The following is a 19,245-nucleotide window of genomic DNA, read 5'->3' on the forward strand; positions in this document are numbered from 1 at the left end:
ATCTTTAATCACCGTGCTGCCCTCTATGTGGTGGCGGTTAATTCTATGTGCTTTACAAACCTATATGCTTTTCTGACAGCTGTCATCCGCCATCTTTAAGCTGTAAATCCCCGATTCTCGTGTTAGAAGTTGTAAAACAGATTCTTAATCCGAGTTCTTTGACGTCAGGAAGGGCAACCGGTCGAAACAATAGTGTATGACGTGAGAGGTTAGATACTGCCAGTTTTGCATCAGGAAGGGCGACTAGTCTTAAAACAAATTCTTGTGATTTAAAAATCTTAGTTTTGCGTCAGGAAGGGCATCCGGCCGTAAAACAATAGTTCGTGATTTAAAATCTAAGAAGTGCATCTAGCTGTAAATCCCCGATTCCCCGTGTTAGACGTTGTAAAACAGATTTTTAATTCGAGTTGTCAGGAAGGGCAACCGGTCGTAAAACTATAGTGTATGAGGTTAGATACTGCTAGTTTTGCATCAGGAAGGACAACTCAACACATTCATGCGATTTAAACACATTTTTATTCCCAAGAGAATCGAACCCGAGACTACCGGGTGAGAGGCATGCATACTGTAGGCTATAGATTTGTTCTACAGTCCTCGAAGTATCGGCACAGTCATTCTGAGCGAGTTGTGTGGAATGCGTGTGTTAGCTGAAATTGTACACGTATCTTCCGGCTCGACCTTGAACGAGGACACTACATGCTGATAAGCGGCTTGTAACTCGCGAAGGTCTTCTTAGCTGAGTACCATTCAAGCTCTTAAAACACAGTACCAATTAAGGTTGTAAAATATTCTGAAATAGTCCTCCTCTGTGGTGTAGTAGTTAGCTGCTACCCTCGGAGGTCCGAGTTCGATTCCTGGCTCTGCTACGGAATGTGTAGCATTTAGCCTATGTCAGTTCCTAACGTAAAATATCATGATTGTACGGAGAGGTTAAAACACACACAGTGCCTACTCCTATCGAAAGAGCCTGCACGGTACCGGCATGTAGGCTTCTCCTGGTGAAGGAGCTTGCACATGGTTTAACGCCTCCTATCAACAGCCCTTACTTAATGCTGGCTTTCTTGCACACCCCGCCTCACACCATAGTTTTACGACCGGCTGCCCTTCCTGACTAGGATTTTAAATCGCAGTATACGCGATAAATTTGTTGTAGCGGGTTTTATAACTAGATATCCCGGTACCGACACATAGCCTACTCCCGCTGAAGAAGCCTGCACAAGGCTTATTGCTTCCATCCGACAAATGAATCACCGTCAAGTCTTGTACTCAAAAAATCATTTTCGAAGGAGTCTACACAAGGTTTAACGTCCCCATCAACAGCCCTTACTTAATGCTGGCTTTCTTGCACACCCCGCCTCACACCATAGTTTTATACGACCGGTTGCCCCTCCTGACTAGGATTTTAAATCGATATCCCGACATAGCCTACTCCTACCGAAGAAGCCAGCTTAACACCTCCATCCGACAAATGAATCACCCTCAAACACTCTTCAATCATTCTCGCTACTTCGGAAGATAGCGGGTTCGAACTGGAAGCCGTAAATGTTAGGCGAGGGACCTGTGCGATCGTCATAACATGATCTAGCTAGATGCCCTTCCCGACGGTATAAGTTGCCAGGATTTGAATCGCGTACCCCGACTAGAAGAAGCCTGCACATAGCTTAACGCCTCCATCCGACGAATGAATCACCCTCAACACTCTTCAATCATTCTCGCTACTTCGGAAGATAGCGGGTTCGAACTAGAAGCCGTAAATGCTAGGCGAGGGACCTGCGCGATCGTCATTGCATGATCTAGCCGGATGCCCTTCCCGACGGTATAAGTTGCTAGGATTTGAATCGCGTACCCCGACTAGAAGAAGCCTGTACATAGCTTAACGCCTCCATCCGACAAATGAATCACCCTCAAACACTCTTCAATCATTCTCGCTACTTCGGGGATAGCGGGTTCGAACTGGAAGCCGTAAATGTTAGGCGAGGGGACCTGTGCGATCGTCATAACATGATCTAGCTAGATGCCCTTCCCGACGGTATAAGTTGCCAGGATTTGAATCGCGTACCCCGACTAGAAGAAGCCTGCACACAGCTTAACGCCTCCATCCGACGAATGAATCACCCTCAACACTCTTCAATCATTCTCGCTACTTCGGAAGATAGCGGATTCGAACTAGAAGCCGTAAATGCTAGGCGAGGGACCTGCGCGATCGTCATTGCATGATCTAGCCGGATGCCCTTCCCGACGGTATAAGTTGCTAGGATTTGAATCGCGTACCCCGACTAGAAGAAGCCTGTACATAGCTTAACGCCTCCATCCGACGAATGAATCACCCTCAACACTCTCCAATCATTCTCGCTACTTCGGGGATAGCGGGTTCGAACTAGAAGCCGTAAATGCTAGGCGAGGGGGCCTGCGCGATCGTCATTACATGATCTAGCTTTAGCTCAATACCTACAGGTAAGGAATACCACGTATGTACCCTCGAGAAGTCGAGGATCACACGCTAACTTTCCAAGGATCGAACTCTTAAATTCTGACACCTCGGCATCAACAGGAGGTTCGAATACGTCAGCCTGCAGGTGGGAGCTCTTGTTGCATTCGTTCCGACTGTACCGCAGTTGCCAGCTCAGCGATTTTTCCACATCCGCTTGGTAACAAGCAGAATATTTAGCCGCTGCAGTCTGCGCGAAGTGCTCACAGTTCTCTGTATGCGTTTATTACGTACACACACATCTCCCATCTGCTGTGAATATTATTCTTCAGCCTTTATCTTAAGGTAAGGTAGAACTGTTAGTTACTTTTTTGCAAAGCAACTTCTACGCTGGACATCTACATTCATATATGTTTGTTCTTTTTTTTTTAGGTACCGTTCGAAAGTACGCAATTTTATTCATCCCAGTAACAGCCTGCAGCACGTGCATTTTTTTTAAAGGTATGTTTTCGAACTTTGAGTTGTAAAGATAATTAGGTTAGATGATGCACCCTACACTACATTCATATATGTTTCTTCTTTTTTTTTTAGGTACGACCAGAATATTATCATTCGAGTTTCAGGCTTGAACGCACGCATTTGATACATCCGAGTAACAGTTTGCAGCGCGAAGATTTTAAGGTATGTCTGACCTCTATTCGTTGAAACTTGGTTTCTTCTAAAACATCGTAACTTTAGTCTATTGATAAATAGTTGTTCTCTTTAATCCTCACGCGGGGTACGTACATAGCTATGTCTGCCCTCAACAGGTTGAAACTTGGTTTCTTCTAAAACATCATAACTTTAAGCAATTGATAAATAGTTGTTCTCTTCAACCCGCGTACTATAGACGTGGTATAATTTCAAACACGTACACATAGCTATGTCTGACCTCAACGGGTTGAAACTTGGTTTCTTCTAAAACATCATAACTTTAGTCTATTGATAAATAGTTGTTCTCTTTAATCCTCACGCTATAGACGGGGTATAATTTCAAACAGGCACACATGGCTATGTCTGACCTCAACGGGTTGAAACTTGGATCCTTCTAAAACATTGTAACTTTAAGCTATTCATAAACAGTGGTTCTCTTCAACCTGCATACTATAGACGAGGAATAATTTCAAACACGCGCACATAGCTATGTCTGCCCTCAACAGGTTGAAACTTGGTTTCTTCTAAAACATCATAAGTTTAAGCAATTGATAAATAGTTGTTCTCTTCAACCCGCATACTATAGACGTGGTATAATTTCAAACACGCGCACACATAGCTGTGTCTGCCCTCAACAGGCTGAAACTTGGTTTCTTCTAAAACATCGTAACTTTAGAGTATTGATAAATAGTTGTTCTCTTCAACCCGCATACTGTAGACGTGGTATAATTTCAAACACGCGCACATAGCTATGTCTGCCCTCAACAGGCTGAAAATTGGTTTCTTCTAAAACATTGTAACTTTAATCTATTGCATACTATAGACGAGGTATAGCTATGTCTGACCTCAACGGGTTGAAAGCTGGTTTCTTCCGAACATCGTAACTTTAGTCTATTGATAAATAGTTGTTCTCTTCAATCATCATGCTATAGACGTGGTATAATTTCAAACACGTACACATAGCTATGTCTGACCTCAACGGGTTGATACTTGGTTTCTTCTAAAACATCATAACTTTAGTCTATTGATAAATAGTTGTTCTCTTTAATCCTCGTGCTATAGACGTGGTATAATTTCAAACACGCGCACACATAGCTATGTCTGCCCTCAACAGGCTGAAACTTGGTTTCTTCTAAAACATCGTAACTTTAGAGTATTGATAAATAGTTGTTCTCTTTAATCCTCACGCTATAGACGCGGTATAATTTCAAACACGTGTACATAGCTATGTCTACCCTCAACGGGCTGAAACTTGGTTTCTTCCGAACATCGTAACTTTAGTCTATTGATAAATAGTTGTTCTTGCATACTATAGACGAGGTATAGCTATGTCTACCCTCAACGGGCTGAAACTTGGTTTCTTCCGTAACTTTAGAGTATTGATAAATAGTTGTTCTCTTTAATCCTCACGCTATAGACGTGGTATAATTTCAAACACGTGTACATAGCTATGTCTACCCTCAACGGGCTGAAACTTGGTTTCTTCCGTAACTTTAGAGTATTGATAAATAGTTGTTCTCTTCAATCCTCATACTATAGACGTGGTATAATTTCAAACACGTATACATAGCCATGTCTAGTCTCAACGGGCTGAAACTTGGTTTCTTCCGAACATCGTAACTTTAGTTGTTCTCTTCAATCCTCATGCTATAGGCCTAACTCACAGCCATGTCCAACCTCTATACGCTGAAACTTGGTTTCTTCCGTAACTTTCACCTAATCTCTATCGGTCGTTCTCTTTTCAGATGTTCCCCTGCTGCGAGGAATGTAATGTAACGTTTGCAAGGCGTGATAACTTCATGCGCCATATGAAATCAAAACACCCTAGCATAACATCTGCTTTATGTAAAGTTTGTAGTGTGTATTTCGCTAACGTAGAGCGATATGAGGATCACTTAGCAGAGGTACATCAAATATCTACTCGCCCTCAGGTAGTAGTAGGGAAAAAGCGTGCAGCTACTGATGTAGCCGTAGAAAGTACTAGTAGTAAAAAACCTAGAAAAAATCATGAACAGATGTTCCCCTGCTGCGAGGAATGTAATGTAACGTTTTCAAGGCGTGATAACTTCATGCGCCATATGAAATCAAAACACCCTAGCATAACATCTGCTTTATGTAAAGTTTGTAGTGTGTATTTCGCTAACGTAGAGCGATATGAGGACCACTTAGCAGAGGTACATCAAATATCTACTTGCCCTCAGGTAGTAGTAGGGAAAAAGCGTGCAGCTACTGATGTAGCTGTAGAAAGTACTAGTAGTAAAAAACCTAGAAAAAATCATGAACTTCAAACTATTCACTGCGAGCACTGTAACACTGATGTACCATCTTCGCATTTTCAGGGGCACTTACGGAGTAATGCGCATAAAAATAATGCGTGTAGAAGTGGTAGTAACGCAAACATCGAGGAAATTAATACAGCATTTAAAAGTAGGATTGCTAGTTACCGAATTCGCACCAGTCAAAAATTTCAGAGCACTTCAAACTTTTTAAATTGCGTTCAACCGGATGTACAACAGCTTCTTGCTAAATCTTTGTCCAATCATAGTTTATTTAAAGTTAATTTTGAACTTTTCGCCTTGTACATTAAAAGCACGGATGAATCCGAAATAACGGACATTAAATCATTTAATACGAAGAATTTTATCATAAGTCAGTCGACTAATTTTGGTGATGTACTTAGGGATGTCTCTAACATTATTTCAACTAAGAGCGAGGAATTTCAGGAAAAGGAATCAGGGTGGGCTTTAGTTGAAATAATGTATCTAGAAGTTAACATCAATAAGTACAATCCCATGCGAGGTTCATCGTACATTGAGCTGCCGACATGGATTCAGCGAAAAGAAGCTGTTGTAAACATCCAAAACAATGACGAAGCATGTTTTGCATGGGCGGTGATGTCAGCTTTAAATCCTGTGAAACGGAATATAGCGAATAGAACATCATCGTATCCACACTATTCAACGCAGCTGAATTTCGATAGTATAGAATTTCCTGTACAGATAAAGGATATTAAGCACTTTGAGGAACTAAATAACATTAGTATTAATGTATATGGTGTAGAGAAAAAGTCTGTAGTAGGTCCTCTGTATTATACATGTCATAAGAAGAGTACTCACGTTAATTTACTCTATATTGAAAACAGTGAGAATAGCCACTTTTGCTGGATTAAAAATCTGAGTAGACTTGTTGGCAGTCAGTTGTCAAAACGTAATGGTAAAAAGTGGCTATGTGATGGATGCTTGCAGTATTTTAAAACTGAAGATCAGTTAACGAAGCACTCCAAGAATGACTGCAATCATGTACGTACAGAGATACCTACTACAGGTAATGGGCAGTGCAGCCGGGAGACAGAAGACCAAGATAGTGAAGTGGACGGTGAGAGTGGGCCGCAAGAAACTGGGAGAGGAGAGTGTAGAGGTGCAGTGAGCAAGAAAGGACAAAGGGAGGTGGATTCAGAAGTCCAAAATAGTGAGGGGGAGAGTGGGGGTGAGCAGCAAGAAGGGGTGAGTGCAGGGTGCAGTGGTGTAGTGAACAAGAAAGGTCAAGAGGAGACAGATCGACAAGAAGGTAAAAAAAATATGAGTAAAGTCAGGAGTAAGAGCTTAAAAGACATATGGGGAAAAGTACGTAAAGGGATGGAGGATACAGAGGGAGAGAGGTCGATAAATACTAGAAGTAAGAATAGAGGGGGAGACCTAGAAGGGAGGGAGGGAAAGTTATAACAATATTGGAAGATAGGATGTGTGAATATTGAAGGAGTAAGGAGCAAATTAGGAAACAAGAAAGTTAGGGAAGTAATTGAAAGTTTCGATGTTGTGGCACTCTTGGAGACGTGGTTGGAAACAGGGAGGGAGATTGCATGGAAGGGGTTTGAGATAAAATATAAATATAGAAGAAAAGAGAGGAATAAGGGACGAGCACCAGGAGGGATGATAGTTCTAATTAGGGAAGAAATTAGTGAAAGAGTAGAGGATATAGAGACCGATATGATGGAAACCATATGGCTGAGATTGAATTTGGGAGGGAGAGAGGGATGGAGGAAGAAAATAAATCTAGCTTTTGTTTACTGCCACCCTAGTAATTCAGAATATGCAAATAAATATTTTTTTGAAGAGTTATTGGTGGATATTGGTAGGATAAGGGGAATGTATCCAGGGGAGGAGGATATGTTGTTATTTGGGGATTGGAACGCGAGAATAGGAGAACAGAGCCCAGTTTATAGTAGGGAGGATGGAATGTGTTTGTTAGAAAGCAGAAGGAGTGAGGACAAAATTACAAATAGTTATGGAGAGAAGCTCCTAGAGATGTGTGCTGTGGGAAACTTGTATATTCTGAATGGGTGGATAGAGGGTGACAGGACGGGGAAATTGACATATGTTACGGAGAAAGGGGGTAGTGTGATAGATATGGTTTTGAGCTCGGAAGGGATGATTGAGGAAGTTGTAAGTATGGAAATAGGAGATTGGATTGAGTCACACCATTTCCCGGTGAGGGTTATGCTGAAAAGAGAGGAAGAGAAGTGTACAATGAAGGAAAATGAGACAAAGGATAAACGAGGGAGGGGTTATAATAAGTACAAATGGACAGAGAAGGTGGGCCGGGATTGGAATAGGGTAGTAAAGGAGGAGCTACTACAGGTAATAATGTTTTAAAATTTACAAATTTTCACAAGCAGATGTGGGTACCGTTCGTGATTTATGCAGACTTTGAAGCCATCCTCACGCCATGCAACACATGCTCACCTAATCCTGACAACTCTTTCACTAATACTACGCACATGCATGTCCCGTATAGCTTCGCGTATTACATCAAGTGTAGTTACGATAATACGCTTAACAAGTTAGAGCTGTATCGAGGACATGATGCTGCTAAAGTATTTTTAGAAAGACTTGAAAGTGATGCAGTTCGTCTCGGTCGTATTCTGAATAGTAATATTCCTATGAAGCCACTCACCGAAATTCAGTTAAATGATCATGAACGTGCTACAAAGTGTAGCATTTGTGATGGGGAATTTTCCGAAAATGACCCTAAAGTTTTTGATCATGATCATTTAACTGGTTTCTACAGATGTGCCGCTCATTATAGCTGTAATCTTAAGTATAGAGTTCCTAAATTTATCCCTGTAATTTTTCATAACTTATCTGGTTACGACTCTCATTTCATCATTTCACAATTTGGAGCTTCGGATGAAAAAGTAGATATAATCCCTCAGAATAAAGAGCGGTACATTGCGTTTGCAAAGTCTGTAAAAGTAGATGCTGAGCATTCTATAAAACTGAGATTCCTTGACTCGTTTCGCTTTATGGCGAGTAGCCTCGATAAACTTTCTAGTCATTTACAGCCTGAACAATTTACAGAAATTCGACGCGTTTTCCCTGAAGGAGCGCAGTTTAATTTACTTCGGCGTAAGGGTGTTTTTTGTTATGAATATCTCGACTGCTTAGACCGCCTCGAAGAACGTGCCTTACCATCGAAACAATCCTTTTACAGCTCGCTGAATTCAGCAGATATTAGTGATGATGACTATTTACATGCGCAACATATCTGGGAGCAGTTCCACATTCAAACGCTGGGTGAATACTCTGATTTATATTTAAAGACAGATGTACTTTTGTTAGCTGATGTTTTTGAAAATTTTCGCTGTGTTTGCATGAACACCTACAGCCTTGACCCATGTCAGTATTTTACTGCACCTGGGTTAAGTTGGGACGCGATGTTAAAATACACGCGTGTGAATTTGGAACTGCTGTCCGATATCGATATGGTGCACTTTATAAAAGCATCCATTCGAGGCGGTCTGAGTCAGTGCAGCGGCCGGTATTCGAGTGCTAATAATAAGTACATGCCGAGTTTCTATTCCAGTCAGGAATCTCGGTATATCGTTTACCTCGATGCTAATAATCAGTATGGGTGGGCGATGAGTCAGCATCTACCGGTGAGTGGTTTCCGCTGGCTGACGCAGTGCGAAATTGATGCTTTACAGCTACACGCCCTAGGTGATGAAGCTGATAAAGGTTATTTCCTCGAAGTTGACTTACAGTATCCTAAAGAATTACACACTTCTCATAATGAGCTACCGTTCTGCCCTGAAAATATGAAGTCCCCGTACATTGCATCAACGACGAAAATGCTCATTGCTAATTTATGCGATAAATCTAAGTATATCATTCATTACCGAAATTTAAAACAGTGTTTGCAGCATGGTTTGAAGTTATCCAAAATTCATCGCGTACTAGAATTTAATCAGTCACCGTGGCTAAAGCCATATATCGATCTGAACAATAATTTAAGAACGAATGCGGTTAACGAGTTTGAAAAAGATTTCTACAAGCTCATGAATAACAGTGTGTTTGGTAAGACTATGGAGAATGTTGACAAACGCGTTGATGTAAAATTGATTACAAACTGGGATAATATTAAGAAAAGGTATGGTGCTAACTATTTAATAAGTAAACCAAATTTCCACAGCTGCACCATCATACATGAGAATTTAGTTATTATACAGATGAATCGTGTCAAGGTTAAGTATGACAAACCTACCTACGTCGGCTTCACAGTACTTGAATTGGCTAAAACACTCATGTATGAATTCCATTACGATTATATGATGAAGAAGTACGCGCATAATGCGCAATTGCTCTACACAGATACCGATTCGTTTATTTATCAAATCAAAACTGATGACTATTACAATGATATAAAGCCTGACTTGGGTAGGTTTGATACGAGTAACTATCCTGCAGATAATCAATATCATCTGCCGCTAGTGAACAAAAAGGTTCTAGGTAAAATGAAAGATGAATGTGCTGGGAATATTATCGATTCATTTGTAGGTACTAAATCCAAGTCATATTGCATAAAACTCTTAAATGAATTACAAATAAAGAGATTGAAGGGGGTTAAAAAGAATGTCGTTCAGAATCAGCTAAGTTTTGAAAACTATAACAATTGCATTAAAAGTAATCCACCTGTTTTGCATAAGCAAATGTCTGTCATTAGAAGCAAGAAGCACCAGTTGTACACACATTTAATTAGTAAGGTAGCCCTTAATAGCGATGATTGTAAACGGTTTGTCATCCCAAATTCTACTAACACGCTAGCCTGGGGGCATAGTAGTATTGATAAGTACTACTTTACATAAACATTATGCTAGAGGTGTGTGTGTACATACGTTACGCTGTCTTACATCACAATTCGGGAGAGGAACGCTGGTACGGCAAGTCTAAACTTGTACATTCAAGAATTGCATCGAGAAGTACGCTAGGGTAAAATGATTCGAGATAAAACTTGTACATACAAGATGTAAATAAATAATGTAGAATTGGCATATTCTTTTATTTTAGGTTAGGTATCACCTTCCTCCCGCTCCTTATTTGCAGGATAGAGTTTTTGTTTATTACTCATGGAAGAAAGAAGGTGATGAGCAGTTTCGTAAGTATAGTTCGGTAAGTATCTCGAGAGCAGAATTTTTTTTTTTTTTTTTTTGTCAAAAAAGCACATAGCTTTGTAAAGCACGTAGAATTTGCTACCACCGGGGCAGCACTGTTCTCTCTGGATTAAAAGCTTTGTTTCCAAACAAGAGCACGTGGAATTTGCCGTCACCGGGGCAGCACGGTGATTAAAGATGGCGGATGACAGCTAACAGAACTTTTCAAATTACCCGCTACTACAGAGAGCAGCATGGTGCTCTGTTCATTAAAAGATGGCGGATGACAGCTAACGAAATTGCCCCGCATGAGGGCAGCACGGTGCTCTGTTCATTAAAGATGGTGGATGACGGCTAACGAAATTGCCCGCAGCATAGTGCTCAAAGATGGCGGGTGACAGCTGTCAAAAGAGCATGTGGCTTTGTAGAGCACGTGGAATTTGCTACCGCCACATAGAGTGCAGCACTGTTCTCAAAGATGGCGGATGACAGCTGTCAGAAAAGCGCATAGGTTTGTAAAGCACGTGGAATTTACCGCCACCACATAGAGTGCAGCACTGTTCTCAAAGATGGCGGATAACAGCCGACGAAATTGCCCGCAGCACAGCGCTCAAAGATGGCGAATGACAGCTGCACGTGGCTTTGTTTCCCAACAAGAGCACATAGAATTTTTCAAATTGCCGCCACCACATAGAGTGCAGCACTGTTCTCTCTGGATTAAAGATGGCGGATGACAGTTGACGAAATTGCCCGCAGCACAGCGCTCAAAGATGGCCGATGACAGCTGCACGTGGCTTTGTTTCCCAACAAGAGCACATAGAATTTTTCAAATTGCCGCCACCACATAGAGTGCAGCACTGTTCTCTCTGGATTAAAGATGGCGGATGACAGCTGACGAAATTACCCCGCATGAGGGCAGCACGGTGCTCAAAGATGGCTGATGACAGCTGTCAAAAAAAAAAGCACGTGGCTGTCAAAAAGCACGTGGATTTGTTTATCTCGAGCTAGTGAGGTTAAGTTGGTAGCACTAAGGTTTAGGCCCGCCAAGATGGCAGCACTGCCGATGACAGGTGACGCAAGAGGGCAGCACAGCGCTCTGTAGTTTAAAGATGGCGGATGGTAGCTGTCAAAAAGCACGTGGCTGTCAAAAAGCACGTGGCTTTGTTTACCTCATGCTAGTTAGGTTAAGTTGGTACCACTAAGGTTTAGGCCCGTCAAGATGGCAGTACTGAGGTTAGCGATGTGTTGTTGTCTGTCAAAAAGCACGTGGCTTTGTTTACAAATCTGTCAAAAAGCACGTGGCTGTCAAAAAGCACATGGCTTTGTTTACCTCATGCTAGTGAGGTTAAGTTGGCACTACTGAGGTTTAGGTCCGTCAAGATGGCAGTACTGAGGTTAGCGATGCGTTGTTGTCTGTCAAAAAGCACGTGGCTGTCAAAAAACACGTGGGTTTGTTTACCTCACGCTAGTTAGTTTGGTTGGTACTAGTGAGGTTTAGGTCCGTCAAGATGGCAGCAGTGAGGTTAGCGTTGCGTTGTTGTCGATGACAGCTGTCAAAAAGCACGTGGCTTTGTTTACAAATTCAAATCTCGCGCCAAAATTCAAATTTCCCGCCAAAATTCAAATTTCCCGCGGGCGGCGGCGGAGGAGGCGGCGGGAGGAGGAGGAGGCGCCCGAACTCTCCCATTATACTACTCCCAGTATCTAGTTTATGTGGTGGATAGCCAAGAGGAACGGACATAAAGTAGTTCAGACGATTATGTTGAAGACTTTATTATCTCTTTAGGGTCAAGCGAGAGTGAAACCTCAACAGACGATGACAATGCCGATAGTGACTGAGAAATGATTGGTATATTAGCTTTGTAGGATTATTTCCTTCGCTACGGGAAACTGAATCTAACAGCAACGCGATATCTTCTACATGGTGAGTAGAAATTTAATTTAATTTTCTCACGGTTTATCTGTTCGAGCATTGACATACTTTATCTTGTAGCCTTATCCTAAATGTGTTGTGCATTATTGATCTTACGTGAATCATGTATGTTGCTACAAAGAATAACCGATTATGGACTTATATTCCAGTATTTACATTTCTGTTCGTGTTGTGTATCGTAAATTAGCTGTTTGTATTCGTGGCAATTTGGCACCACCGGCTGACTTCCGGCTAACTGTCAAGTCGAAACTGATAAAAACGGAACTATACAGTACCGTATAAGACTTGCTATTAACAACTGTTGTTGTAATGATGGCAAGCTGGACACACATTGTTGGTTTGAAGTGATAGGCCTATTGTTTGTTGTGATTGTAATTGGTAAATGGACAGGAACAAGCATTTCAAATATCTGTGAAACGTTTCTACATTGCATGTAGGGTTAGAAAGATACTGCCTGTAGTTGACATGAAAAGGGATGGAATGAAATGGCGTATGGCTTTTAGTGCCGGGAGCATCCGAGGACAAGTTCGGCTCACCAGGTCGTGATGAGGATGAAATGATGATGAACACGACACATACACCCAACCCCCGTGCCAGCGAAGTTAATCAATTACGGTTAAAATTCCTGACCTTGCCGGGAATCGAACCCGGGCCCCCTGTGATCAAAGGCCAGCACGCTAACCATTTAGCCATGGAGCCGGACACAAACATCAATACTACTATTACACATTTCCTGTTACTTTCCTTGCTTATTTTGAAAGACAATTCTCTTTCTTTGGGAGGTTTCCTATTATATGTCAAAGACCTGGGTGGGTTAGGGACGTTGAAAATTGTTGGGATGGAATAACACTTGAGTAGTTTCCGTCCATCTGCCGTCTTTAGTTCAAATTGCGATTCTTCAAAATGATGCTAGAAGAAAATACATAATGAGACCTATAAATAGAAAACATCGTTCAAATAAACATATTATTATTCAGGAATAACACGACTGTATAACTTCACTAACCGCGCCCAAGACGGAATTATCTGTAGCTTGCCATTTATCACGCCTAGTTTTGTACCCACTGAGCTCTCCTTTGCTTATTTCTCGGGAAGCGAAACACTCCAATTCTGTCAGTTGTCTTATTTTGACAATTTGGTGCGGCACAGTATCCCATTTTCCTTCAAAATACAAGTAATAACTCACATCATTACATCGGGCACGCCCACATAACAACGATATTTAAGACCCAATATGGCCGCCACCGCAAAGGATTGTGGTAGCGTGACCAGACCTTCCTAGACAGAACCACAGAGCACAGAATAACATAGAGATGGCAATGTGTCGTCTGAGTTGAAGTCAGTGGACACAAGCGGCCGCCATGTTGTTTGTACCAAAACATTGGAGACCAGTTAGTGTAAGTAAATGAACAGTGCGCCACGTGTGAAGTAAATAAAGGAAGTTGTGTTATGATTTTAAAATGCCGACTTGTGTAGCGTATGGATGTGCAAACAGAGCTTCAAAGAAAATACCAGAGAAAACTTTTCACAGGTAAGCAATATGTTTTTGCGAATATTCAGTGCCGAATTGTTTTCCCCTTGCACATGTAGTATAGGTTAAGAAGCGCCTTTATCATTTACAGTTTTCCTAAAGATAATGAACGACGGAAGAAATGGATAAGAGCTATACGAAGGGAAAATTGGTGCCCCACACCTTTCAGCACCATATATTCAGCTCACTTTACTGAACGTGATTTTGATCGTACTTCATTGTGTGTCGTAAGGCTGAGAGAATGGGCTGTGCTGAAAGGCATAAGTCTATAATGATAATGTATGTATGTATGTATGTATGTATGTATGTATGTATGTATGTATGTATGTATGTATGTATGTATGTAGGCTATGCATTACAAAATAATCCTTGAGATGAATTAATTAATTTCATCAAGCGTACTAATGTAAAAATATTTCTCTATTTTTTTATATGATTTACTTGGCTCAACAATTCTATAATAATTAGGCCGATTTACCTTATACTTACTGGTCTTCCAGGATATCTTTATTATTGACCTGTATTATTTTATTAATAAGCCTACAGAGTGTGTATATTTTATTGTGTATGAAATTTTGAGTGGATTTGTACTGTATATGGTATCTATATAAATATTCACGGTCCATAACCTGTCTTATTCTTTCTCTAAAATAGGTCTTTATGAAAATGTTCCATTATTTTTAGCTGCATCTTGCAAATCGGCAATTCGTTTGAGCTAAATACAATCTGATATAATAACAGGCTATTTGAGCTCATATTTCCGACTTTTAAACTGCCGGTACTGCGGTTAAAACAGTGTTCTGGACTGTCCCGTGCTTATCATTACGACTAAGGTACTTTTCTACTGCGTTAGATACGTTAACCAATGAAATAATGTTACAGAAATATTTTAAAATGACAAACTCGGATAGGAATTAACTAGCACTGCTGGTAATGCCAACATGGCGATGCGCGCAAAACTCGGCTTCAGCGAGCCAATGCATTGCGGTAGGCATTGCCATCTCTATGTTATTCTGTGCTCGTTGGACAGAACTTGGAGTCCATTATAGAACAGGGATGTCATCTGGCGACATTGGATGGAAGTTCATCTGCTGGATCACGACCAACTTGATGCGTCGCTCTAGCTACGAGCGCAGCGAGGTATCCAGTCTGCCGTGACTCGATATGTAACTAATGGCTTTAAATTTGAAAATAAAACCCCCCATTTCTTTCAGTATAGTCGTGAGCTTTGTTATGTGCGTACAAGCTAAGTAGCTTATTGATTTCATTTTGTAAACATAGGTACGCGTCAGCGTGTGTGTTTTTATTATTGTGCATTTTTATCAGTTAGTGGTTTTTGCCAGATCATGAATTCGGTGCAGTCTTTAATGTCTAGGCCGTTTCCGCAACGGACTGCCGAAGAAAAATCCGACGTGAAACGGATAGGTAGGCCTACGCGACGATTAATTTCGAAACCAGATACATTACAAAAGGAATTTTTTTCAATACCGGAATTAGGTTACTTCAAAGTGTTTAATTCCAATATGGTAAAAGAGTTTTTAAATACAAATGTTAATAGGTTGTAGTAATATTCCCGAAAATAGAAATGTAAAATGATTGTTTTATTTCTAATAATAAAAAGTATTGTTGATGTATCTAGATTTGAAAATTAGCCTGTAATCATATTATATCATTGGTAAAAATTGTGCACCACTGAACTTTGAAACCACCAGCCGCCGCTGATTACAATAGGTTATTATTAAGCACAAATAGAAATAAAAATTGCAATTAGGTCTAAAGTTTGAAATTCGCAAGAACTACCGTACTCAAGGATTACCAGCAAAGGTAAACGCGTAAACAGATGATTATTTCTTTAGTATAACTTTATCCTACTATGCTCCAATAGAAATGAAATCTTGCGTTTGGTTAAATGCTTAAGTATCGAAAGGATTGTCGTACACGAAGAAAAACACGAATATAACAGGCAAGATACTATCTACTATATTATACCTTATCTTCACTACAATTCTCAACTGAAATGTGGTTATGTGATTATTACAGCTGGTGGATTACTATTATTTTCCCTACTCCACGGGACGGAGAATAAAAGTGTCCTTAATTGGGCCTACTGAAAAATACGAGGTTGTCTACAATAATTTCTCAAAAATATTTCTGTCAAAACTACTCCTACTACTCCAGGGACTTGAATTGCAATTACTGGGATATATGAACTTTATTATTATTAGCTAACCGCTCATAAATATTGAAAGATTGATGGAGCGAAATATAAATTACGGATACTTTAACTACCTACTCAGAACAACAAATGATTGGAATTCAAGATCAGCTGATTTGTATTTATATTTACTCGACTACACTACACCCTTTGTTCATGACTAGCCAACAATGCAATATTTGGACATGAAGAGCGACAATAACAATACAACTATTGTTAACTATTACCTTGTAATCTCTTTAACTTCTTTTTAAATGGAAGTTTACAGGCGTATCCAGTTTTTTAATGTTGTAAATTATTACCTTCGCGATAGTTTGAACGGATATCTATACGAAATACCGGAGAATTCGGCGGAAGTTACGGTACTATTCCTTATGATAATCTGCCTTTGTAAGTATTATACCAACGAACCTACAGATATTTACAGATATTTTTAAAGTTAACATTATTACCTAAAGTATTTCCTAAACCTAAATTCGAAACAAGGTACACCTAGCTAGCCTAGGTACTTAAACTAGGAGAGGTAATTTACTGAAGACCAACTGAATTACTTGTTATAAAATTTAAATAAATACCACTACTCCCAATTTCTACCAACAAGCACTAAACACCGATATAAAAATAGCACTAAATGAATCACAAATACACAAAATTAAGCTATTTCAATAGGTTTTAACTACTCGGTCACAAAATACAAAATGTCTCCCTGCGTCTGGTAGACGAATAAGCTATGAGTGTAGCTGTTAAAAGTAGGAAAGATCATAACATGAAAATAAAGTTGGAATTCATGAAGACAAATAGGGGCAAATATGGGGAATAAGGGATTAAAATAATTCAAGGGAAATGTTTGATAAATAGGTTAGGCTGTTGAGAAAAATTGATTTTTTTTTTCTGATGTCATTTTACCCGAAATCTGAAAAATGACTGAATGACTGGTCCCTGACCCTATTTAAAGCAATTTTATGGTGCATATAAATGCATATTTCTCCCATTTTTTTACTGTACTGGTCATATTTTGCTCATTTCGGTGATATGAGGTCATTTGGTTATACCGTATATTGAATAGCCTTGTTTAAATTGAGGCATCGTTTTTAACAAGGTGCTTGTTATCTGCATCGAGTTTCAAGCACAAGATTTCAAAATACAGTAGTAGATGCATTTTTCTTTCTTTTCCCGAAACAAATAGTTAGCAGGTTTAGAATAGATGATGTACGAATTTAAACCAACAGATACCAAAGAAATCATGCTAATTTGGTTCTTTTTTAAATAGGAAAACAGAGTGAGAACTGCCCCTCAGGGCTATGATAATGAATGAATGAATCTATAAAGTTTTAACGTACCTTCTGTAGCTGTGTCAGTTTGCATGATGAAATGTGTCCGCTGTATTATTGCTTAATCACTTTTTGGCATGTTTAATGTAAGTAATACTCTAATATTTGCTACCTATCCCTAAAATGCTCAAGTCATGTTTTACCTTCCTTAGGTCATATTTAGTTAGTTCTTGGTTCATATTTGCTTGCATATTTTGTTATAAACATGTCATAAAATTCCAAACTCTACTGATAAATTTCTAAGGTGTTTGAAAACATTTAAGAAAAGGTTCATTATATACTGTACGTACGTACTTACGTACGGAATCTGCCACCTAGGTGACAGCCCTAAATGCATATGATTGATTGATTGATTGATTGATTGATTGATTGATTGATTGATTGATTGATTAATTGATTGATTGATTGATTGATTGATTGATTGATTGATTGATTGATTGATTGATTGAGGCTTCGTTATTATACTGGAGCTGATTAAGTACAACACAATGCACAAACTGTAGAGGAAATTGTCAGCATTTTGTTTCTGAAGATGTTGAATCACCAAGATATCGTTATATTCATCAATCAATCAATTATCAATCTGCATTTGGGGCGGTTGCCCAAGTGGCAGATTCCCTATCGATTGCTTACCTCATATTTACATGTATTTATAATTGTTTACGTAGCTTTGTCTTATATATTTTCAACGAATTTGGAAATTTATCGAACGTTTCCCTTGATAATTTATTCCAATCCCTTACTCCTCGTCCTATAAAAGAATATTTGCCCCAATCTGTCCTCTTGAATTCAAACTTTATCCTCATATTATGATCTTTCCTACTTTTAAAAGCTCCACTCAAGCTTATTCTTCTACTTATGTCATTCCACGTCAACTCACTACTGACAGCTTGAAACATACCACATAGTCGAACATCTCGTCTCCTTGCTCCCAAGTCTTTCCAGCACAAAGTTTGAAACAATTTAATAACACCACTACTTCGTCGGAAATCACCCAGAATAAATCATGCTGCTTTCCTTTGAATTTTTTTCCAGTTCTCGTATTAAGTAGTCCTGATAAGGGTCCCATACACTGGAGCCTGGAGCCACACTCTAACTGCAGTCTTACTAGAGACTTATACGCCCTCTCCTTTACATCCTTACAACAACCCCCTAAATACTCTCATAACCACGTGAAGAATTTTGTAACCTTTCTTAACTACCTCGTTAATATGATTACCCCATTGAAGATAATTTCTTTTATTAACACCTAGGTACTTACATTGTTCGCTATGAGGTACTATCACCCTATCAACGCATTAAAACTGAGAGGACTTTTCCTCTTAGAGAAACTTACAACTTGACTTTTCATCCCATTTACATTCATACCATTGTCTGCGGTCCATCTCACTATATTGTTTAAGTCCTCCTGCAGTCGCTCACAATCCTGCAACTCATTTACTATTCTACACAGTACAACATCATCTGCAAATATCCTTATCTGTGATTCCAGATGTTTACTCATAAGGTATATACACATATATCATCATCATTAGTTGGTTTGCTCATTGCTGAGCGTTGAGACCTCATAACTGTCTCATTTCTGCGTTGCAGCCTTGACAAGAAGCCTTCATCCAGAGCAGTTTTTAACTTTCTTAGCGTAAATGTCCAATAATACTACCCTGAACCCCCCCCCCCCCCCGTAATCG

Source organism: Anabrus simplex, chromosome 1 (assembly GCF_040414725.1).
Source record: "Anabrus simplex isolate iqAnaSimp1 chromosome 1, ASM4041472v1, whole genome shotgun sequence".
In the NCBI taxonomy this organism is placed as follows: domain Eukaryota; kingdom Metazoa; phylum Arthropoda; class Insecta; order Orthoptera; family Tettigoniidae; genus Anabrus; species Anabrus simplex.